Source organism: Cupressus sempervirens, chromosome 8 (genome assembly GCF_028749045.1).
Source record: "Cupressus sempervirens isolate cs-2001-9-10 chromosome 8, ASM2874904v1, whole genome shotgun sequence".
Taxonomy (NCBI): Eukaryota; Viridiplantae; Streptophyta; class Pinopsida; order Cupressales; family Cupressaceae; genus Cupressus; species Cupressus sempervirens.
The window spans coordinates 21,230,722-21,255,184 of NC_143125.1; the positions used below are offsets into that span (position 1 = coordinate 21,230,722).

Here is a 24,463-nt window from a genome sequence, read left to right on the forward strand (position 1 = left end):
TTTAAAAAGTGACAGTCCGTTTGACACACATAACTTTTTTTCTAGAAATGATAATGAAGTAATTCTTTCGGCGTTGGATCTGTAACATCAATATCCAGTGTCTGCATTTGGTTTGATTTATTTTTGTTGAATATTGTATAGTTTATGAAGTTTTGAAGTGACATGAACCGTAATTCAGACATACGTTCCGTTTGACACAGATAATTTGAAGTCAATTTATCATAAACCATTTTTATTTTATTTTTGAATAGAAAGGTATCTCAATAAGCCAGTGCCTCCATATTTTTCAAAAAAAATTTGACCTAATTTACTAATTTTCTCGAGGTGTCAAAGTCGGTTGATGTTCAATCGGTAATGAACCTATAATGAGTTACTCATATTTGAAAGTCTTAATGATTAAATTATGTAATAAAATTATAGTTGTTGGAAAGCTTGCTCCGAGCAGCACATTTTGACATTTTTTATTTTACAGTAGGAGATCATTCTCCTGCAATTATGCCAGTCAAAAGAGCAAAAAAAGAAAAAAAAGAAAACAAGTTTAAAATTTTTGTGATTTTGCATGTTCGTGTGAACATGGCGTTCGCGCGAACACGTTTACCATGTTCACGTGAACGTATGTTCGCGTGAACGTATGTTTGCGCGAACATGCAAATCATGTTTGCGCGAACATATATATCACATATGTTCGCGCAAACATACGAAATATGTTCGCGTGAACATGATTAAAAAAAAGTTCGCACGAACATATGGTAAACTCAATTTCTCATTTTGCAATTTTTTTCATTTTTGTTCATCCCACTAAAGTGGAACCCATTATTGTGGGTTCACCCTAATATTTAAATATTAAAGTTTTAATATGAATAAATGATAAATATTATAAAAAAAACTAATTTGAATGGACACATCCCTTCCCACAATAAAATATATAAATGAATACAAACACAAAAGAGAGGAATCATCCATTGTTTATGAAATGAAATAAAGTGATAATTATTAAAAGATTAGAAAGAGCGGCATTACAAGGTGAAATAATCAGCTCTACTAACGATTGATGTGGTGAGTGATGCAAAAGCATCCTGAGTGTAAGAGGAATCTTGCATCACCCCAAAATATTTGTATTTCGGTCTTTTCTATTTTAATAAGGACTAGTAGATAGGGTGGTTCATATTTATGGGAACTTGTTAATTTTAGCAAGTTTGTCATATGAGCTCAGAATGTTCTCATTTTCTGCAGGAAGGTTCATTTTAAAGTTGTAAGCCTACCATAAGAATCTCATTGCTTAAGCATAAGTATTGGAGAAGTTATTGCAGATTTTGGTTGAAAAATTTGCTGAAAAATCTTCAAGCTCACCGTTGGAGGCCTTAGAATGCCTGGATGAGGTCAGAAAACTCGACGAAACGGCGCTAGTGCAATTTCACAATTCCAACCCTGTAGATCAAGAGCTTGCATTTTCGAAAAGTGATTATAATAGCCAATCGGAACAACAGTTCATGATTTATGGCCTTCGCAAGTTGGGCTACCGAAATTTCTAAAATAATTTGTCAAAGATGTATTTGACCGCTCTATGTATTGTTAGGGTTTGTCAGCCCTAGGTATTAAGTTTGAGCATCTAGAACCTTCCCGAGCGGCATAAAATTGTCTATTTAAGAAAGGAACAAACATTGTCTAGGACAACTCTCGGTGATAGTTGGCAGCTTGTCTTGCAGATTGTTGTAATGAAGGTGCCCATGTAGGTTAGCATATTGTAGTTATGAATTCTATAATTCCGCATTTGTGATGCAAATAAGAAGTCCACATTTTGGTTCTTACATTTTCTGTTATTTCTATGTTTTTGTTATAAGTTTATGATATTAAGGGGAGCTCCCTGCATAAAGTGGTATCAGAGCTAGAGTTCTTGAGTGTGTGGATAGATTGTCGATTGTGAGGCAGTTCGCACCAGGACCATGATTTGGCCTGAGCGTGTAGATAGATCACCGATTGTGAGGCAGTTTGCACTAGGGTTCCTGCGGAAGCGCGAAAATGCCTCCACGAAGAGAGCATGGTGGACGAGTTGTAGGTGTTACACCTGAGGGTTTTCGAGCCCTCCAAAGACAAATGCAAGCATTGGAAGAACAAATGCGTAGAAGAATGAATCTTCCCATAAGAGATGAAAGCAAGGATGAGGATGAAGTAGAAGAAAATGTCGAAGTAGAGGCAGTTCTAAATCCAGAGGAAGAGAGGCTTTTAAGGGCCATCTCCAAGATTGGAAAAAGACCTAAGTTTGAGGTTCCTACATTTTCAGGAAATCTTAACCTAGAGGAGTTGATCGATTGGATCAATGAACTAGAGGAGTACTTTAAGTATGAAGATATTGATGATCCTGATAGGGTCAAGTTTGTGAAGGCAAAACTAAAGGGACATGCGAAGATCTAGTGGCAGGAGGTTCAATTGGAGCGAAATAGAAAGGGAAAGGACAAAATCACCAAATGGGATAGGATGAAAGATAAACTGAAGTGACAATTCATTCTCGTGGATTATGAGCTTGATCTGTTGAAGAAGATGCAAGGGTTGAAGCAAGCAGGAAAATCTGTTCAAGAGTATACCACAGAGTTCTACCGAGTTCTCATTAGAACCGGCTATGCAGAAGCTAATAAGGAGAAAGTTGCCCTATCTTAATGGGTTAAGGCCCAGCATTCAAGATTAACTAAGTCCGGTTCGAATGAGCAGTATTGAGGAGGCATACCAGTTTACTCTAAGAGTTGAGGAGAAACTAAGCAAGAAGTTTGACAATAAGAACAGTGGAAGAGGTCACGGTGGAAGATTGGTGGACGATCTTATGGTGGTCCTAATGATGATCAAAAGAACAAGGATGAGGTAGGCAGTAGCAGTCAGAGGCATGAAGCAGATTCAGAAAATTTATTGCATTATTTAATATCTCCAAAGAGCCCCTCCTAAATTTGCAATCTTTTGATCTATCAGATAAACAATAGATCACACCACATGTATCACTCTGTTATGTCCTACTATCCTGCTAATACCCACTTCAACAGCATTATGAAGTCCACTTATAGATTTGAGTGAAGCTATATTTGTTGTTAATGGGATCAGTTTAACCGCAATCTGCAAAACAGCTCATCCGATGGACTCTGTAAATGAGCTGATTGTACAGGTTTCGTGAACACTCTTTTGCCAATCTTTACTGAGATAATAACAGAGTCCACATTATGGAAATTATTCTAACCCACTGGTAAATTTAACTTTATCCAGCAATGCTTTTTTGATGTTTGTCATTTTTACAATCCAATTGTGCACTAAGGCATGAAGCAGATTCAGAAAATGTATTGCATTATTTAATATGTCCAAAAAGCCCATCCTAAATCCGCAATCTTTTGATCTATCAGATAAACAATAAATCACACCACATGTATCACTCTGTTATGTCCTACTATCCTGCAAATACCCACTTCAACCCCCATTCAAAGGCTCTTCAACTAACATTCTAGTCCACAGAGACCATCTGCCATATCAGGTGTGCAAGGAGAATCTCAGCTGCCAAACAAGGTGCGCTGCCTAGCTTGAGAACTAGACCTATAGACCGTAAAGACACCCTTTTACATAAAAACAAAATAAATTATGACATAACAGAAGACGGGTAAGCTGAAATCTGAAACTAGCAAAAAACAAGGCGATGGGTTTACCAGCAGTGTGACCTGTAACTTACCCATGAATGTCCACTGCTGATAAAAAAATGAATGTTTAAGCTGTTGACCTGCTTTCCTTTTAATTGATCCAACTCTCTCTCATCAACCATCTCATATCAAAACATTTGATTAGAACAGAAAACTGGGTCACAAAAAGTACATTCTGAAAATCACCACGATTTAACATTTCGTGTCAGGGGACTGGACAGTTATGAAACCATAATTAAAATGACGTCTCTCTCTTGATATCATGAAATCGGGCACAGGTCTTAGGTCAAACTTAATTCAACTTAATAGATTTACAGATCGGGGGATGAATAACCAAAAGGGTGCAACGATCACCGGAGATGGATGGAGCTACAGTAAAACGGAACAGTCATTTCACTTCTGACTAGTCAAAACCCCGCGTAAACAAAACTGGAAGCAAACCTTTACCATGTCCAGTAAAATATATGTTTTCAGATAAGTAAACCGAAAAATCAGAAAAATAAAAAATAATAAACAAATGTTATTGATCGTCGGACCAACGGAACCTACTTTAGAATTGTATTTACCGAGCTCGAATGTGCGCCACATAAACTTCGTTTCCTTTCCTGAAAATTCCCTAATCGGTTCAATTTTATTGTTTCATTTTCATTTAATTGGAAGTCTCGTTCGCTATTTATTATTGCCTGGATCGACTTTTAAGTATATCTAGGTTATGTCGTCCGAAAAATCACGTATAATATTGTACTTTGATAAAATTTAAAGTTTATTTCTATTTTATTTCGACTTTCACAACTTTTCCTAGTAATAAGATATGATTAAGTCATCTCCATCTCTCCTCGTCTTAAATGGCTACATAGTTTTAACTTTTTATTGGAGAAAAATGTGCAATTATTTACTTTCCTAGGGGAAATTAACTAGGGGAGATGATTGAGTCCATGAGTGCCCCATTTTTTTTTGGACAATATTGTACCAATAATTGTGACTTTAAAGTTGTTAGTACAATAATAACTATCCATAATTGACTGAATTGTACCCTTAGTTATAAAAAGCAACCAATGATGTGATGCCACATCAACTATGCAGTATGAGAACCCTTTTTCGATTTATTTGGGTTATTTTGGACATCTTGACAAAACACATTCTGATGTGGCATCATAATTGTTCATGTGCACTTGAAATCTAAGTTATAACTACAAGACTTGCCAAGTAAGTTGTGAAAAATTCAAATGTTTTTGAAATTTCCACTTAGGATTTTGATAAACACGAAGTTAGGGTGCTCAAGTACTAGGTCCTCTCCAATAGCAACCTTCTCTTTTCTAAAATATTAGTTAATTTCCCATTTTATTTGTAACTACTCTTCACTATTCATGGCATATGAATTAGCTAAGGCACATTAATTTTTCCCATATTTTTTGTTAACTACTCTTCACTATTCGTAGAGTGTAATTAGGAAAGACACCACCAATGCTCTTAAGTTATCATCATCTCATTCCAAAGTAATAGTTTAGCTAAGCATAGCCTAAATGGCAAAACCATTAATTAGAGTTTGAAATGTTTTATTATTTGTTTTTAATTGCCAAAACCTATTAAGTATAGAAAATATAAATCTAAGATCTCCTAATCAAGCTATGATATTGCAATGAACAATCAACATTTTCAAGAAAACTAATTGACCCACATTTCATGGGACGCAGCTATCCTCCAGACAAAATGTATCTTTGACCAAAATTGAAAAAATTGAGAAGTATGTTTTATAATCGAAAACATCAAAAAAATTGAGAAAAAATCACTATATTTTTGGAGATCTAAAGAAAAGAAAATTTTGACTTTTAGTGCATCATGTCTCAAGGATAGTTAGTGCCCATTTCATGAGCATTTAACAACAGCTGATGGGGACACAACCCAAGAACAGAATGAACACAACAGAAAAGGGAAAATTATATTAACTGACAAAATAAGCTAGTACAAACAGTACACAGAAAATAAACTTCAAAACATGCCCTAAGGGCTTACAATAGCATAAATCTGAAAATAATTTCTCCTTTCAGTACCTCCTCTCAAACTCCACTCCGAAACTGTCTTTTACAATGCTCGAAATCTCCTTAAATAGACCCCGGAGGGTTAAGGACTAGGAGTACATTCTAGAAAGTGCTAGTAGGCATCCACCGACCAAATAGAAGGTTCCAGAAGCTGTGTTAGAAGTTGGTGCAAATTTAGAAGAATCCAGAAACGGTAACCGAACTTTCGGGAGGCATAACTTTTGAACGGTAGCTCCGATTGACGAACCGTTTACATTTCCGAAAAGCTCTCGAAGTGCTCTATAGCCCTATGGACCAGCTTTGCTCGTCCCCCATTTTTCGGCCCTTTTCGAGGTCATTTAATGCCCCTAACCTGACTTTGAAGCATTCTTAGGAGCTCTCCAAAACCCGAAAAACTGCAATAACTTTCAAACCGTGGGGCTTTTTGACCTGATTCTTTTTCTAGAATGCTCTAAATTACAATTACATTCATCTGGCCAATTCACACCTTCTAATTCACTAAAATGATGGCCCAATTACATGCTCCTATTTTTTCAAGATTTTCTAACACACTGATAGTGGAACTATGAGAGTTGGAACCTTTATTTGACCCAAATGGGTGTCAAAAAATGAAAACACATGAAACAGAAACTAAGTCTAAATACATTTTTTTGCATGACACAAGATTGCCCTTATACCTCTGGATGCTCCTGCATCAGACACCCAGGGTAGATTGAAAAGTGACCCTGTCACTTTATGAATGGTAGAGGAAATCCCAAATGGGAAACCTCAACTGCTGAAATCCAAGTTAAGTCCTCGATCGGTCGTCCTTTCCATTTGACCAAATACTCTTCATACTGCCTGTTTCTGGTACTCCTACCCACACGATGATCTAGAATGTCTTTTATCTCCTCCTTCTTAGAAGCAGGAATTGGACATGGCTCTAACACCAGCACCTCATCTGCACCATCATCATGATACTCTATTAAATCTGCAATGTTGAAAATGGGAGAAATGTGAATACCATCTGGCAGCTCCACTTCATATGCATTTCTTGAGTCATGTTTCTTCAAAATTTTGCAGGGGCCAAATTTCTTCATTTTCAGCTTGTTGTAAGTACCAGATGGAAATCTTTCTTTTCGTAAGTGCACCATGACTAGATCCCCTACTTGGAATTCCTTATGTCTTCTCCTTTGATCAGCCCTAGCTTTATACTCTTGATTCATCTTGGTAATGTGTGCTTGCACCTTCTCATGTAGACGCTTGATATGTTCAGCAAATTCCTCAGCTTCAGCACTTGTCCTCTCCCCTTGTTCTATCTTTCTCAATTCTGGTGCAGTGCTTGGGCTACTCCCATATACAATTTGGAATGGTGATTTTCTAGTACTCCTATTTACAGAGTTATTATAAGCAAACTCTGCCTGTGGTAGAATCAAATCCCATCCCTTGGGCTTATCCCCAACTAAACATCTCAGCAAACTGCCCAGACTTCTGTTTACTACTTCTATTTGGCCGTCAATTTGTGGGTGATGCGTGGAACTGAATTTCAAGTCTGTTCTCAACTTTTTCCACAATGTCCTCCAGAAATACCCCACAAATTTAGTATCTCTGTCAGAAACTATACTCCTTGGAAGTCCATGTAGTCTTACCACCTCTTTGAAGAACAAATCTGCAATATGGACAGCATCATGAGTTTTGTGGCATGGAATGAAATGTGCCATTTTGAACAACCTATCAACCACCACAAATACTGAGTCATTACCCCTTTGTGTCCTCGGCAATCCAAGAACAAAATCCATACTTATGTCCTCCCATGGCGTTGATGGAACAGGCAATGGCTGATATAAGCCAGTATTTTGACTAAACCCCTTGGCAACTTGACAAACCTGGCAACTCTGTACAAACTTCTTCCCATCATGTGAAATTTGAGGCCAAAAATAATGTTCTCTAAGAATGGCAATGGTCTTATCTCAACCAAAATGTCCTGCCATCCCTCCACTATGTTTCTCCTTAATCAGATTTTTCCTCATGGAACTCTTTGGAATGAATGCACAATTGACTATCCTTGAACAACATGCCATCCTGAATCAAATATTCTAACCACTTGGTTCTATCTACAGCAACAAGTTCTTTACAAGCTTTCCATGCTTCAGCAAAATCAGGATCCTCAGGGTACAAATTCTTGAGTTCATCAAACCCAACTACTTCAACTTGCATTATTGTAAGCAACAATTGTCTCCTACTTAATGCGTCTGCAACCCTGTTAGATTTTCCACTTCTTTGCTTCAACACAAATGTATAGCTCTGCAAGAACTCTACCCACTTCATATGCCTCTGATTCAATTTACCTTGGCTATTTAGGTACTATAATGCCTGATGATCAGTATACAAAACAAATTCCTTTGGCAATAAATAATGCCTTCATTTCTTTAAAGCCTGAACTATTGCATAGAACTCTTGATCATAAACAGTATACTTCTTCTTTGCATCATTCAATTTTTCACTAAAATATGCAATAGGCTTACCTTCTTGGCTTAATACAGCCCCAATAGCGTTGCCACTGGCATCACAATCCACCTAGAAAACCTTTCTAAAATCTGGAAGTGCCAACACAGGTTGTTCTGTTACATTCTTCTTCAACAATTCAAAACTTCTCGCAGCTGTTGCAGTCCATTTGAACTCTTTTCTATCCCCTCTTATTGTATCAGTTAGGGGTGCACATATGCCACTGAAATTCTTAATAAACTTCCTGTAAAAACTAACCAGACCATGAAATGATCTTACCTCAGTAGCAAACCTTGGAGTAGGCCATTCCAAGATGGCTTTTACCTTCTCCGGATCCATTTTGAGACCTTCGAGTGATATAACAAACCCCAAATAGACTAACTCCCTTTTTGCAAAGTTACACTATTAATAGTTTCTCTTCCCTTAGCCTTTCAAGGACACTACTAATATACAGTAGATGTTCTTCGAAAGTCTTCCTAAAAATTAAAATATCATCCAAATAGTAAATAACAAATTTTCCCAAGAACTTCTTAAGTACCTCATTCATGAGCCGCATGAAGGTGCTTGGGGCGTTCGTCAATCCAAAGGGCATGACTAACCACTCATAAAGACCCTCCTTGGTCTTGAAGGCTATTTTCCACTCATCTCCTTCTTGAATCCGTATCTGATGATAGCCACTCTTGAGATCTATCTTTGTGAAGTACTGAGCTCCACTCAAGCAGTCCATAAGATCATCCATCCTTGGCAAAGGAAACCGGTACTTGATGGTTAACCTATTTATAGCTCGAGAATCTGTACACATCCTCCACTCTCCATCCTTCTTTGGTGCGAGTACTGCAGGTACTACACATGGACTCAGGCTCTCTCGAATCAAGCCCTTCCTCAACAGCTCCTGAACCTGTCTATTTAGCTCCTCTGTTTCAATAGGAGTCATCTTGTGAGCAACCTTGTTAGGCAAACTAGCTCCTAAAATCAGATCTATCTAATGACTGATTTGCCTTACTGGTGGCAATCCATCTGGAACATTATCAAAGATAATATCTCCAAATTCCCCTAGTAAATCTGAAACTTCCAGTGGTATTTCACTACTACCTTCTTTATCTTTCCTAGGAATCAAAGCATAGAACATATGCTGATGTTTCGTGCCATCTAAAAACTTCCTTTCATCAACAAGACAAATCCTAGCACTGCTACATACCTTTTCACCTTCCTTTTTCATGGGCTTCAATTTGTGGCGAACTCCGTCCTTTGTTAGAGAGTATTTGTTTCAATGCCCATCATGTACTGCATGTCTATCAAACTGCCATGGTCTACCCAACAATAGATGGCAAACATCCATCGAAATAACATCACAGAGAACTTCATCATGGTAACTCCCAATTTTGAATTTCACTAAACATTGTTCACTTACCAGGACCTTATGATCATCTTTTACCCAAGCAATCCGATAGGGCTGGGGATGTTTCTCCCTCTTGAGCTTCAGCTTAGAGACCATCTCTTCTGATAACAAGTTATCAGTGCTACCACCATCAATGATCACGTCACAACATTTATCCTCACACTTGCATCTGGTACGGAACAAACTCCTCTGTTGTCCTGGTTCAATCTCACCACTTAGTAGGACTCTTTCATTTACAAAGGTCTCGTCTCTTTCTGCATCCTCTGAATGTGATGATTGTGCATCCTCATCCACATGAGCAACCCTAGCTTGGCCTTCACCTCTCCTATCTGTCCATCCTTGTCGTTGAGGGCATTCAAAGGCACGATGACCTTCTTCATTGCAATGGAAACATGTACCACGGAAGCCGCCTCTTCCTTGTCCACGTCCTCTACCTCTTCCTCTCTGATTTCCAAAGTCTTGATCATGGGAGTGGTTGAAACCCTCATTCCTCTGGTTCCTGCTAGTACCCACATCTGCATTTTTCTTTTGGGTTTCATTGTGGCCTCCATATGAGCTACCGCTTCCCCTTCCTCCTTGATCACGCCCTCTTTGTCTTCCTTCAAACCTTTTATTTAGCTTCTCTTCAACTCGTAGGGCAAACTGGTATGCCTCTTCAACGCTAGTCATTCTTACCAGACTTAATTCCTCCTGGATGCTAGGTCGCAACCCACTGATATAACGAGTAACCTTCTCCTTATTTGCTTCTGCATGTCCTGCTCTAATCAAGAGTCGGTAAAATTCCTCTGTATATTCTTGGACTGATCTTCCTGCTTGCTTTAACCCATGCATTTTCTTAACCAAATCAAGCTCGTAGTCCATAGGAATGAACCGCTTCTTCAATTTTTCCACCATACGATCCCACCTTGTGATCTTCTCCTTTCCTCTTCTGTTTCTTTCCAATTGGACCTCTTGCCACCAGATTTTGGCATGGCCTTTCAGTTTGGCCTTTGCAAACTTAACCCTATCTGGGTCCCTAATATCCTCATACTCAAAGTATTCTTCCACTTCATTGATCCAATCGATCAACTCATCTGGTTTCAGATTTCCTGAAAATACACCCACTTCAATTGTAGGTCTTTTCCCAAACTTAGTAATGGCCCTAAAAAGCCTTTCCTCTGCATGATTTATAACTTCCCCGTCAAATTCCCCTTCTGGTCCAATTTCGTCTTCTTCGTTGTCATCTTCACTTTCATCACCTGCGGCCACAATTGTTCCTCTATGGAGCTCCTCCTGCAATGCTTGTACCTGTCTTTGGAGGGCTCTAACCTCCTCAGGATTAATAGCTCTGGCCCTTCCGCCACGCTCTCTTTGTGGAGGCATCTTCTTAACTCAAACCCACAACCACACAGTCCTGGTGCAAACTGCCTCACAGTCGGCGCTCTGTCTACACACTCAAGAAAACCAGCTCTGATACCACTTGATGGAGACACAACCCAAGAACAGAATGGACACAACAGAAAAGGGAAAATTATATTAACTGACAAAATAATCTAGTACAAACAGTACACAGAAAATAAACTTCAAAACATGCCCTAAGGGCTTACAATAGCATAAATCTGGAGATAATTTCTCCTTTCAGTACCTCTTCTCAAACTCCACTCTGAAACTGCCTTTTACAATGCCAGAAATCTCCTTAAATAGACCCCGGAGGGTTAAGGACTAGAAGCACATTCTAGAAAGTGCTAGTAGGAATCCACCGACCAAATAGAAGGTTCCAGAAGCTGCGTTAGAAATCGGTGCAAATTTAAAAGAATCCAGAAACGGTAACCAAACTTCCAGGAGGCATAACTTTTGAACCGTAGCTCCGATTGACGAACCGTTTACATTTTCGAAAAGCTCTCGAAGCGCTCTATAGCCCTATGGACCAGCTTTGCTCGTCCCCCATTTTTCGGCCCTTTTCGAAGTCATTTAATGCCCCTAACCTGACTTTGAAGCATTTTTAGGAGCTCTCCAAAACTCGAAAAACTGCAATAACTTTCAAACCGTGGGGCCTTTTGACCTGATTCTTTTTCCAGAATGCTCTAAATTACAATTACATTCATCTGGCCAATTCACACCTTCTAGTTCACCAAAATGATGGCCCAATTACATGCTCCTATTTTTTCAGGATTTTCTAACACACTGATAGTGGAACTATGAGAGTTGGAACCTTTATTTGACCCAAATGGGTGTCCAAAAATGAAAACACATGAAACAAAAACTAAGTCGAAGTACATTTTTTTGGGTGACACAGGATTGCCCTTATACCTCTGGATGATCCTGCATCAAAAGCAAACAATTCCCTAATCAAGTTTAGAATCATGCAATTGCCAGAGCCATTAAAGGATGGTTTAAGGCAATCCAAGGACTTCTTATTTGAAATTTCTATATTTCAATAATTGGTATTATAGAGACCTTTGAAGGGGAATTTGAGGTCAAATGTATCGCAAAAGTGTTGTGTGATATTAAATGGATAGCCAAAGACCAAATTTAGATATCTTAGAGGTCTTTCCAACAAATGTAAATGATTTTTCGCTTTAAGCACCGAGGTGAAAGTTATGGCCCAATCAAACTCAGTCGCCTAAATTCCTAGATTTTGGTGCTGTATGTATTTGTTGGTTTGTTTTATTTGACATAACTACTCATTTTGAATTTATACAACTCTGGAGACTCTTACTATCTTAGATAATTGTATATATCTAGTTCTGCATTGAATAATATATGAACTTTTATGCCTACATCTCCTATTATGAGCTTTGTTATTATCCATTGTCCTCAACAATACTTACAAGTTTCTAAATACCTAGTGTTGCCATTAATGCCAAAGTGTGATATCTTTGGCATGATGATGATTTGTCTTTGAAGATTAAAAATGATGTTTTCTTAAAAATCAATCAAATTTCATAATTGATATCCATAAGGTTGGTGAGGTCTCAAAACTAGAAAGCATTGCCAATCAATGAGCTCTAATACCATGCCGGAGTTCGCAATACCCTAAGCTAGGATGAGCGACTGCTACAACTTCTGTAAAAAGAGAGAAACAATATAATATATCACTAGATAAGATAATTTATAGGTAGATGTCAAAAAATGTACATAAGCTATGCTTATTAAGGCATAAACAAGGATGCGAGCACCAATGAGGTGTTGAGGGTAGGTATAACCACATGACACAACTAAAAAATAGGCAATACAATAATAATCTCTACCTATTCACCTAGGATATACATAAAAACTCATGTGCCTAAATTGCACTTAAGCATCATAAATAGGTGACAACATATTTACTCTGAATAATATAATGCTTGGTGATAAAATCATCTCAATGTCTTGTATTTTTTGGGAGATATTCATTTTTCAAGGTTTGAAAATGCCAAACAAAAAAATCATAATGAATCTTGGAGAATTAAATGATAATTTGGGACCTCAACGAAGGTCTTATCAAAAAATGATGAAGGAAAACATGGTGTATATCACTCTAAAGCACTAAGTCAAAAAAAAAAAAAATCAAATCAACCAAATTTTGAGATCAAAAGCTATGACATCCAAAAATTGTGTTATGTTGGGAGGGAATGTAAGAATGGCCAAATTACTGCGATAGGTACCTTAACCCACTTCGTCATATTTTTGGCATATTCAATAACAAGAAAAAAGAGAGAAATGTGGTTAATTACAAAAAGAGAAAGTAACTCTTTCTCGAACAAATAAGTTGCATACATGCTTTAATTCCTAGGATTACAATGAGGGCATAGAAGATGTACAAGTAGGAGATGAGGATTTAATGCACGAATCTCGGGATATTATATGTGATAATATAACAAAAGGTTTGCCAATAATGGAATCATTAGCTAGACATAATTTGTGAATCTAGTTTACTAAATAAAACAACCCATAAATTGACTCGAATAGAGTACAAACAATTGAACAAACAAATACAAGAGCTATTACATGCAATAATATCACTGAAAGAATGGAGAATGTTTACAAATTCCTAAGTCATCGTAAAGATTCATATCTATATAGATTTTCTTTATTAAGGATGAACGACATTATGTTTGACTAGAGATAAGTATTTAAGGAAGATAGATTTGAAGCGTGGATATTACCAAATCTGAATTAAAGAAGGAGATGAAGTGAGGACAACCTTCAAAACCAAGGAGCACTTGTACACATGCTTAGTCATGTAATTTTACCTAACCAAAGCACCATTCACATTCATCCAACTAATGATTGAGGTATTAAAAGAATACTTGGCAAGGTTTGTTATTGTTTACTTGAAGAATATTTAGATTTTCAATAAGACATAAGAGGATCATTTTATGCATATTCACAATCTGCAAAAATTTAAAACAATAGAAATTGTTGATCAACCTAAAGAAGTGAAGTTTTGTGAAGCAATTAGTGTATGCAAGATTAGTTGCCAAGGTAGATGTCCTTATAATGCATCTGCAAAAGGAGAAGGCTATGATTGAATGGTTTAACTAAGAAGTAATGCTTTGATCAGATTTTTTCGTGGCTTTGCTAGTTTCAAAATAAATTTTATTACATCAATACTATTTCTGCACACTTAACCAAAATAGTTAGAGGGGATAGAAAAGCATCTAAAGGAACTATATGAGTAGTAAAGAGTCATGATAAGGTAAAGCAGATTATCGCAAAGCAATCTATTTTGGCAATTTTGAAATTTAACAAGTCATTTCAGGTAGATTGTGATGCTAGTTGTAATGTCAATGTATTATGTTATAGCCTAGCCATTCAAGAAACGAAGACATAATCTTTTGTTGAAAGAGTTTGTTTTCTTTACTAATTATCAATCTCTATGAAATTTGAATATTCAAGAAAATTGAATTAAATGCATTTAAAATTGGTTGATTTTTTTGTCTTCACTAAAAAGGGAAAAAATTGCCAATACCTGTACAAATCATAGTCGTTAGCTTCAATGAATACAAAATTTTGTATCTAGAGGATCTTGATTTTAGAGAGGCTTGGAAAGCTTCCATGGAAATTGCTACAATAGAATGGACAATGTGTTTGACCTTTATAATCTAGGATGGGGTGTTATACAAAGCCATATGTTGTCCATCTAGGGAGTTTTTATGAGAGAGAACCTGATTAATGAAAAGCATAGGAAACAAATGGATAGACACTTAGATAGATAAGACCATAGCTCTTGTGAGTTTGTATTATTGTCAGTTTTGGTTGTAGAAGGACTTGAAGAATCTTGCATATATATGTAGTGTATGTTAGAAGGTGAAAGGGACAAGTTAGGATGCAAGGTTATACTAGCCATTACTTGTAGCGAAGTGGTCATTAGAGAGTATCGATATGAATTTTGTTCTTAGTTTACAAAGGACACAAAGATTTCATTCTAGTGGTGGATAGACTCTCAACAATGGCACAGTTTATTCCTTGTAAACAAATAAATGTTGTTGCTCATGTAGACAAGTTAATTTTAGAGATATAGCCAAATTTCATGATTTGCCAAAGAGCATAGTTTCAAATCAAAATACTAAGAACGTTCACTACTTTTAGATAAGATAAGATAAATTTATTAATGTCCAACAAGAGACCAAAAGGGTCTATGGGTCTGAAAAGAACACAAGATAAAAGACTGCTAGCTACAAGAGCACCAAACGGTGCCAAGGAAAGAGGCAAATAGGAAAAATAAGAGAAACAAAAAAAAGCAAGGAGCACAAAAACGAGGCAAGCACTAAGGATCCTTCCTTGGTAGAAAGAAGCCAAGCACCTAACGGTACGAAATAGGGCGAGCAAGTGCCCTAAAACGCTGTCGAGAAAAGCTGGGAGGGTGTCACTGACAAGTATAACAACAACTAAGTGTCACAAATTTGGAGTGGTTGGCGATGGTGGCACTAGAAGGCCGCTTTGTTCCACAAGTAGGAGAAGAGGGAGAAAAGAAAGCAGTGATAAGCTGAACCGGCATCAATCTCTGGGGAATAAGAGTTGCACGGTGTGGTCAGGGAGCTAAATAGTCTATCTGAGGTATAGTGCAAGGCATCTCTAGTCCATGTTGTTGAAAAAGGCAACAAGGGAGTTGCACTCCCTAAATAAGCAATAGAATCTCCCACGAATCTCGTACAATGCAAGACAGTGAAATATGAAATGGATCTCGTAGTAGGTGGGATAGTGAAAAATGAAATGCATCTTCATCTCGGTCATGCCCATGGTACACAAGTGACAAGTTTGGTCCTCTCTGTCCACGTGGTGATTTGTCTAAATCCAAAGCTGGTGGGCGCAAACCCTAAAGGAGCCCAGAAAGATGCATAAGACATGACACCAACACCAAGACAAGTAGTTGGCGGGCATAATAATACCATCTCTGATGACCAGAATGTGCTCCACGTAAAATGCCATCTTCGAGCGTAACCTGTTTGCAGGGTTACACCAAGTCGTGGAGATACATTGTCTATAAATGTCAAGTCTAGCATGTTGGTTCAACTCTTGTTGTGAGGGGAGGAGGTAGGCGGGAGCATTGAGAGAGAGCTCGAAGCGACAGAGATGGTTAATATCAATCCCAATCGAGCTCAACAAAGAAAAAGCCTGCACGAACTAGCAACGGGCCCAGGAGGACAGATCAGAATCCCCAACAATGATAGAGGAGCAATAAGCCAAGTAAGAGTATCTCAACCAATCACCCACAGAGTCAGCAAAACCATGAAGACAGTGAAGAAACTAAATCAAATCAAAAATGGCGACCAACCTAAAAGGATGGGCCCTGAGCTCGGCCAGAACAATATTGTGGGGTGTGAACCGATGACATCTAATAATACGCCAAAGAAAAGGGATCTGGACAAGCTCAATGGAAGCCTAGTCAAAATCAAGGAGAGAGGGGCCCCAAACCACCTAGCCATAAAGAACCGTCAGTCTAACCAAGGAGTCTAGGAGGGACAACTTCAATGAAGTGTCCTAGAAGTGATGTCTGAAGCACTGTCTCTCAAGCATGGCAAGGGAGCCCATACCCTTGCAAACCCTAGGCTAAATAGCGAGTCCCAAATTGAAGCAAGGTCTAGAGAACTTGACCCCAAGATACACATATGATATGGTGATGTCGATCTCAAGACCCTAAAATAGAAGGGCAGATGAGAGGTCTTTAGGCAATTGAAGACCCTAACTTGAGTCTTGGTCAAGTTCATAAAGAGCTGACGAAGGTCACAAAAGGAGGCCAAGCCATCTAAGAGTCTCTGAAGACTCTTAGGAGAGGAGGATCACGTCATTGGTGAACAAGAGAATGGAGATCAAGACCTAACGCAGGTAGCAACCATTTGCAGATAGTGAGATGTCTTTGAGGAAGGTCTCCAGCTCATCAATGTAGATACCAAACAAGGTGGGGAAAAGAGGGCAGCCATGTTTCACCCTAATGGTACTCTGAATAGGGGCAGACAAAGCCTCTAGCATCCTGAATCTACCAATTACACTCATATAATCTCATAATGGCAATCAACAAAACCTCTGAAATATCAATGTCTCTCAATCTCTAAAAAAGGGTGACTCGCAAAACGGTATCAAAGGCCTTACAAAAGTGCATAAAGCAACAATAGACTTTCACCAAGCAATGACGAGCCTCCTCGATGATGGCCACAAATGTCAAAATATTGTCCATGGTCTGGTAATCAGCCCAAAAATTGACATCGCCCCTAGCTCTGCACGCTCTCCTATCAAGCTCACTAGAAAGAATAATGTTCACATTTTTAGCATAGAGCTTAGCAAAGGTGTTGAACATGGAGGAGACCTCACAAGACACAAGGGAACAAATTGAGGGAAGGAGCCTTCGGAGATGGAAGAGGACACCAAGGAAAAAGGTGACGATGAATTGAAGTTTAGTACTATACACCATGTATGGACCGATGGACAAACAAGACTACTAAAGAGGAGTGTCGATAACTTGTTAAAATCCTTTGTCAAAGAGAACCCCAAGGGATGAGACTTTACTCCACATTAAGCAAATTTATGTCAACAAAGAGCACTAATAAAACATCATTTTAATATTGTATATGAAAGCAATCCAAGAACTACTTCCTTGAGGAAGCTCGACAGATGGGAAAAGTAAAGTACCGAGGCCCATGAATTTGTCAAAAAAAATGAAATACTTCTAGGAAGAAGCGAGAAAGCGCATCAAAAAGAAAATGGAGGAATAAATAATTCCATCTAGTGTATATGAATTCATGGCACCCCTAAAGAAGGAAAAAAGGTCTCTAGTAAAAATGTATAAAAAATATAAAATCAAGAGGTTTGGAGTATGCAAAATAGGAAGAAACACATGATTTGATATATGTTGATGAGTCAAAGTTGTCAACTATAATTTAAATGTCACATTGAACATTTCACATTTTATAGAATACATGACAAGGGATTTGAAAAAAAACTTGTTAAAGCACAATGGAATATTCCAACACCTAATTCAGTAAAGTTGGAGATGAAGGAAATTTTGGATAGCTTGCATATATGTATTCATGAACTTGAAAATTGTCCTTAAGAAGTAAAATAGGAAAATATAATGATTGATGAAGAAACATCTTAATATCATATATTGTTTGAGTGATAATAATGATTCGAGGTTGAAAATTTTGATAAAAATTACTAAAATTGAACTTTTGATCTGTAAGTATTTGAGTGAGACCTTGATTAGGGCTTAATTAAATGATGGCCTAGGAAAACCATGGTGTACATCACCTTGATATCTTGAGTGTAAAATAAATGGACTCAATTGGGTTTCCAATCAAAAGTTATGGCCTCTAGAAGTTGTGTTACATTATGAGGCAAAATAAAGATATAGAACACTCTATTAAACACCAGAACTCAATTTTGGCATATATTCAAAGGTGTGAAAAGTGGCGAGAGTGGTTATACATCCCAAGAGAAAGAAGGAAAACATGTCTTATAAACAACAATTCATTAACATGGATTGTAGCACCAACTTGAGTAATTTTGTAATGAAAAATCCCATGTGGTTGTAATATGTAATTTTTTAAACATTGAATTTCATTTGTCATAACAATAAAAAGAAAAGTTATTTCTCATTGAAATTTTTGATTTATTACTCTTTGTTGTTTTGTTGTTTACGAGTGCTAAGTGGAGTTTCCCCTTATTAAACTCCTAGATCTATTTATGGAGCATCTTACCATAACCATAAACTATTCATGTTCATGCTTTTCTTCCATCAATTAATAAACCAAACTCTTTGTCATAGTTTTCTATCACTATGTACATACATTAACATAAAGCACACTAGAATCACATCATGTAGTAAGTTTACATTACTCCATCCTCATTTAAGGATTTGTTATGACTGTCATTTATATGTCTTCCGTCTCTCTTCCATCATATAAGGCAATCACAAGTTTACATGACCCTTAACCAAAATCTAACTTTATATATTGTCTTATCAATATCCATCATGTTAATACTTGATGTGCAATGCAATCACCATAATCAAGCATGAGTGCCCATAATTTGTGGCTGACCTATGCCCATTCAAATTGTTATGTCCATTGAGGTAATATTTCTTTTATACACACCACTCAAGAGCACACATACTCATGAATGTGTCAATATTTCCCACTTCAATAAGAACTTAAGGCTACAAATCATTTTAAAGATGTATGCTAATAAACCACAACAAATCTTGTCAGTGGAGTTGTGCTTAAATGACAAGATCATAACTTCTCAAGATGGAGATCCATATTTGAATCTCGAATATTGACATTTGTAGTTAAAATTCCATGTGTTGACACTTCTTATTCCATTGTAACTTCTAAGCTAATTGGAACTTATTGAAAAGCTTGTATGTTGAATGGGTTAAAGTGGAGGAAGTCGCCCTTATAACCTCCATTGATGTAGACCTAGCCTAAATAATCCCTCCTTGTTAATAGAAAATAACACAACAAATCTTCAAGAATTCCAAACATGTTGCAATTCCCTCATAGCTACCTAATTAGCTTACTTCTACTTGTTTTTTCTTCACTCCTCTTATGCTATTATGAGATATTTGCTATCTTTTCTGAAAAATATTATCCAATATCAAATTGTGCATTTTTGTGTTGTCATCATACAAAAAAGTTAGTTGCTTACCATACCTCCATAAGTGATTTGTTGACTGTATGGTCATCATCTCTAAGTGTCACCATCACACCTAACCATGTATTAATTACATACCATAATTTTCATTGATTCCCTTCTAATAAGTGCCTCTTTAATACAAAGAATTGGCAAATCCACACCACTCAAACACAATATTCATCAGTATGTTTCTTAACTTTATATTCCATATTATTTTTACCAAAATACAAACTTTGTGTGTAGTTAAGGGCATTCAACATTTGTATCTCTGCAAAAAGATACATTCTAAATCAAACTTATTCTCATTCCCAAAACTACATTTTGTAACTTTTCTTGAAATATTCCAACTATACTTCATTATCCTTTGCATGTTCCTTAATGGAGGCATTGCATTCCACACACCCCATCGCTCCAAAATACATTAAGTCTATGCAATCCTTAAACTTCAACAATAAAGAAAATTTAATCTCAAGAAAAGGAAAAGGAAAAAACTTGAAAACAAGGCAAAATGGATCCATTGCAATGGTTGCAAAACAACGGCAAGACCATGCTAAAGTCCATTGATAATCAACTCTTCAAGATTAGAATTTAAATAATGAATGATCATTAGATTCGTGTACTCGCAAAACTTATTCCAAGGCCTAGAATAACATTGTTGCTTCTAACAAATGATACCATGACCAACGTTACGTCCATAAATAATGATCTCTTCAACGTAGAATTTGAATAACAAACGATTATTAGATTATTATTATGTTTGCAAAATTTATTTCAAGGCCTAGAGACATCTCATGCATGAAACTATTTCACCTACCCAATGGATCCTTTCAATAGTAATGGAAATGTCGTGGGTTGTTGCTAGTTGATGTTTATTTGTCATCGACTTTGTTGTAATTGGGGGTTGCTTCTGCCCTCAACGTTACTCTGAAATTTGTGTCATGCATTTATTTTGGCATGGGCACTATGAGGACTCATGCTTCCTTTATTGCCCAATCTTTCCATGTTTTGTGTTTTGCCCCTATGCTTTGGATTCTTTCACTCCTACTCTTCTGATGCAGGAGCATCCAGAGGTATAAGGGTAATCCTGTGTCACCCAAAAAAAATGTACTTAGACTTAGTTTCTGTTTCATGTGTTTTCATTTCTGGATACCCATTTGGGTCAAATAAAGGTTCCAACTCTCACAGTTCCACTATCAGTGTTCTAGGATAGAGTATTTGAACACCATGGGATACGTGTAAATGCCGAAAAAATAGGAGTATGTAATTGAGCCATCATTTTGGTGAACTAGGACGTGTAAATTGGCCAGATGAATGTAATTGCAATTTAGAGCATTCCAAAAAAGGAATCAGGTCAAAAGGCCCCACGGTTTGAAAGTTATCGCAGTTTTTAAGTTTTTGGAGATCTCCAAAGAATGCTTCAAAGTCAGGTTAGGGGCATTAAATGACCTCGAAAAGGGCCGAAAATGGGGGATGAGTGAAGCTCGTCCATTGGGCTATAGAGCGCTTCGAGAGCTTTTCGAAAATGTAAACGGTTCGCCAATCGGAGCTACGGTTCAAAAGTTATGCCTCCCGAAAGTTCGATTACCGTTTTTGCATTCTTCTAGATTTGCACCAACTTCTAACGCAGCTTCTGGAGCCTTCTACTTGGTCGGTGGATACCTACTAGCACTTTCTAGAATGTACTCCTAGTCCTTAACCCTCCGAGGTCTATTTAAGGACATTTTTTGCATTGTAAAAGGCAGTTCGGAGTGGAAATTGAGAGGAGGCACCAAAAGGAGAAATTAACTCCAGTTTTGTGCTATTGTAAGCCCTTAGGGTATGTTTTCAAGAATATTTTCTCTGTACTGAATGTACTAGCTTATTTTCACAGTTAATACAATTTCCATTTTCCTGTTGTGTCCATTCTGTGCATGATTGTGTCCCCATCAAGTGGTATCAGAGTTGGTTTTCCCGAATGTGTAGACAGAGCGCTGACTGTGAGGCAGTTTGCACCAGGACTGTGTAGGTTGTGGGTTTGAGTTAAGAAGATGCCTCCACGGAGAGAGCATGGTGGAAAGGTCGCAGCTGTTAATCCTGAGGAGGTTTATTAAGAATTTTTAAGAGGTTTATTAAGAATTTTTAAGGAGGTTAATCCTGAGGTGGTTAGTTTTTACATGAGGTTTATTAAGAATTTCAGTGGCATATGTGCACCCCTAACTGACACAATAAGAGGGGATAGAAAAGAGTTCAAATGGACTGCAGCAGCTGCGAGAAGTTTTGAATTGTTGAAGAAGAAGGTGACAGAACAACTTGCGTTGGCACTTACAGATTTTAGAAAGGTGTTCCTGGTGGATTGTGATGCTAGTGTCAGCACTGTTGGGGCTGTATTGAGCCAAGAAGGTAAGCCTATTGCATATTTTAGTGAAAAATTGAATGATGCAAAGAAGAAGTATTATGTTTATGATCAAGAGTTCTATGCAATAGTTCAGGCCTGAAAGAAATGGAGGCATTATTTATTGCCAAAGGAATTTGTTTTGTATACTGATCACCAGGCATTACAATACCTAAATAGCCAAGGTAAATTGAATCAGAGGCATATGAAGTGGGTAGAGTTCTTGCAGAGCTATACATTTGTGTTGAAACATAGAAGTGGAAAATCTAACAGGGTTACATATGCACTAAGCAGGAGACAGTTGTTGCTTACAGTAATGCAGGTTGAAGTAGTTGGGTTTGATGAACTCAAGAATCTGTACCCTGAAGATCTTGATTTTGCTGAAGCATGGAAAGCTTGTAAAGAGCCTGTTGTTGTAGATAGAACTGGGTGGTTAGACTATCTGATTCAGGATGGTATGTTATTCAAGCGCAGCCAATTGTGCATTCTAAGGAGTTCCATGAGGGAAAATCTGATTAAAGAGAAACACAGTGGAGGGATGGCAGGACATTTTGGTCGAGATAAGACCATTGCCATTCTTAGAGAACATTATTTTTGGCCTCAAATTTCACAAGATGTGAAGAAGTTTGTACAGAGTTGCTAGGTTTGTCAAGTTGCCAAGGGATTTAGCTACAATACTGGACTATATCAGCCATTGCACGTTCCATCAAAGCCATGGGAGGACATAAGTATGGATTTTTCTCTTGGATTGCCAAGGACACCAAGGGGTAATGACTCAGTATTTGTGGTGGTTGATAGGTTCTCCAAAATGGCACATTTCATTCCATGCCACAAAACTCATGATGTTGTCCATATTGCAGACTTGTTTTTCAGAGAAGTGGTAAGACTACATGGACTTCCAAGGAGTATAGTTTCTGACAGAGACACTAAATTTGTGGGGTATTTCTAGAGAACATTGTGGAAAAAGTTGAGAACAGACTTGAAATTCAGTTCCACACATCACCCACAGACTGACGACCAAACAGAAGTGGTAAACAGAAGTCTGGGCAATTTGCTGAGATGTTTAGTTGGGGATAAGCCCAAGGGGTGGGATTTGATTCTACCACAGGCCGAGTTTGCTTACAATAACTCTGTAAATAGGAGTACTGGTACATCACCATTCCACATTGTATATGGAAGTAGCCCAAGGACTGTGCCAGAATTGAGGAAGATAGAGCAAGGGGAAAGGACAAGTGCTGAAGCTGGAGAATTTGCTGAACATATCAAGCATCTACATGAGAAGGTTCAAGCACACATTACCAAGATGAATCAAGAGTATAAAGCTAGGGCTGATCAAAGGAGAAGACATAAAGAATTCTAAGTAGGGGATCTAGTCATGGTACACTTACAAAAAGAAAGATTTCCAGCCGGTACTTACAACAAGCTGAAAATGAAGAAATTTGGCCACTGCAAATTTCTGAAGACACATGACTCAGGAAATCCATATGAGGTGGAGTTGCCAGATGGTATTCACATTTCTCCTATTTTCAACATTGCAGACTTAACAGAGTATCATGATGATGGTGCAGATGAGGAACTGATGTTAGATCCATGTCCAATTCTTGCTTCTAAGAAGAAGGAGATAGAAGACATTCTAGATCGTCGTGTGGGTAGGAGCACCAGAAATAGGCAGTATGAAGAGTATTTGGTCAAGTGGAAAGGACGGCCGATAGAGGACTCAACCTAGATTTCAGCAGCTGAGGTTTCCCATTTGGGATTTCCTCTACCATTCATAAAGTGACAGGGTCACTTTTCAATCAACCCTGGGTGTCTAATGCAGGAGCATCCAGAGGTATAAGGGTAATCCTGTGTCACCCAAAAGAAAAAAAGTACTTAGACTTAGTTCATGTTTCATGTGTTTTCATTTCTGGATACCCATTTGGGTCAAATAAAGGTTCCAACTCTCACAGTTCTACTATCAGTGTTCTAGGATAGAGTATTTGAACACCTTGGGATACGTGTAAATGTCGAAAAAATAGGAGGACGTAATTGAGCCATCATTTTGGTGAACTAGGAGGTGTAGATTGGCCAGATGAATGTAATTGCAATTTAGAGCATTCTAGAAAAAGAATTAGGTCAAAAGGCCCCACGGTTTGAAAGTTATCGCAGTTTTTCGATTTTTGGAGACCTCCTACGAATGCTTCAAAGTCAGGTTAGTGGCATTATATGACCTCGAAAAGGCCCGAAAAATGGGGGCGAGCAAAGCTCGACCATAGGGCTATAGAGCGCTTCGAGAGCTTTCCGAAAATGTAAACGATTCGTCAATCGGAGCTACGGTTCAAAAGTTATACCTCCCGAAAGTTCGATTACCGTTTTTGGATTCTTCTAGATTTGCACCAACTTCTAACGCGGCTTTTGGAGCCTTCTA

The 24,463-nt window shown here is 37.8% G+C and overlaps 1 protein-coding gene across 10 annotated transcripts in view; it reads right to left on the reverse strand.

Annotated features, from left to right (window-relative positions):
* The window catches only part of LOC149541379 (dirigent protein 17-like), a 315,810-nt gene that overhangs the window by 188,075 nt on the left and 103,272 nt on the right, over window positions 1–24,463 (reverse strand). Inside the window, exon 1 of one of the 10 annotated variants that reach the window (XM_089796643.1) lies at window positions 4,218–4,352. The exons of 7 other annotated variants lie outside the window; for them this stretch is intronic. The gene's annotated coding sequence lies outside the window, so the exon portion shown is untranslated. Of the gene's footprint in view, window positions 1–3,700; window positions 4,104–4,217; window positions 4,353–24,463 lie in introns of those variants that run through there. 2 more of the 10 variants (XM_089796648.1, XM_089796647.1) reach the window with 2 other exon arrangements.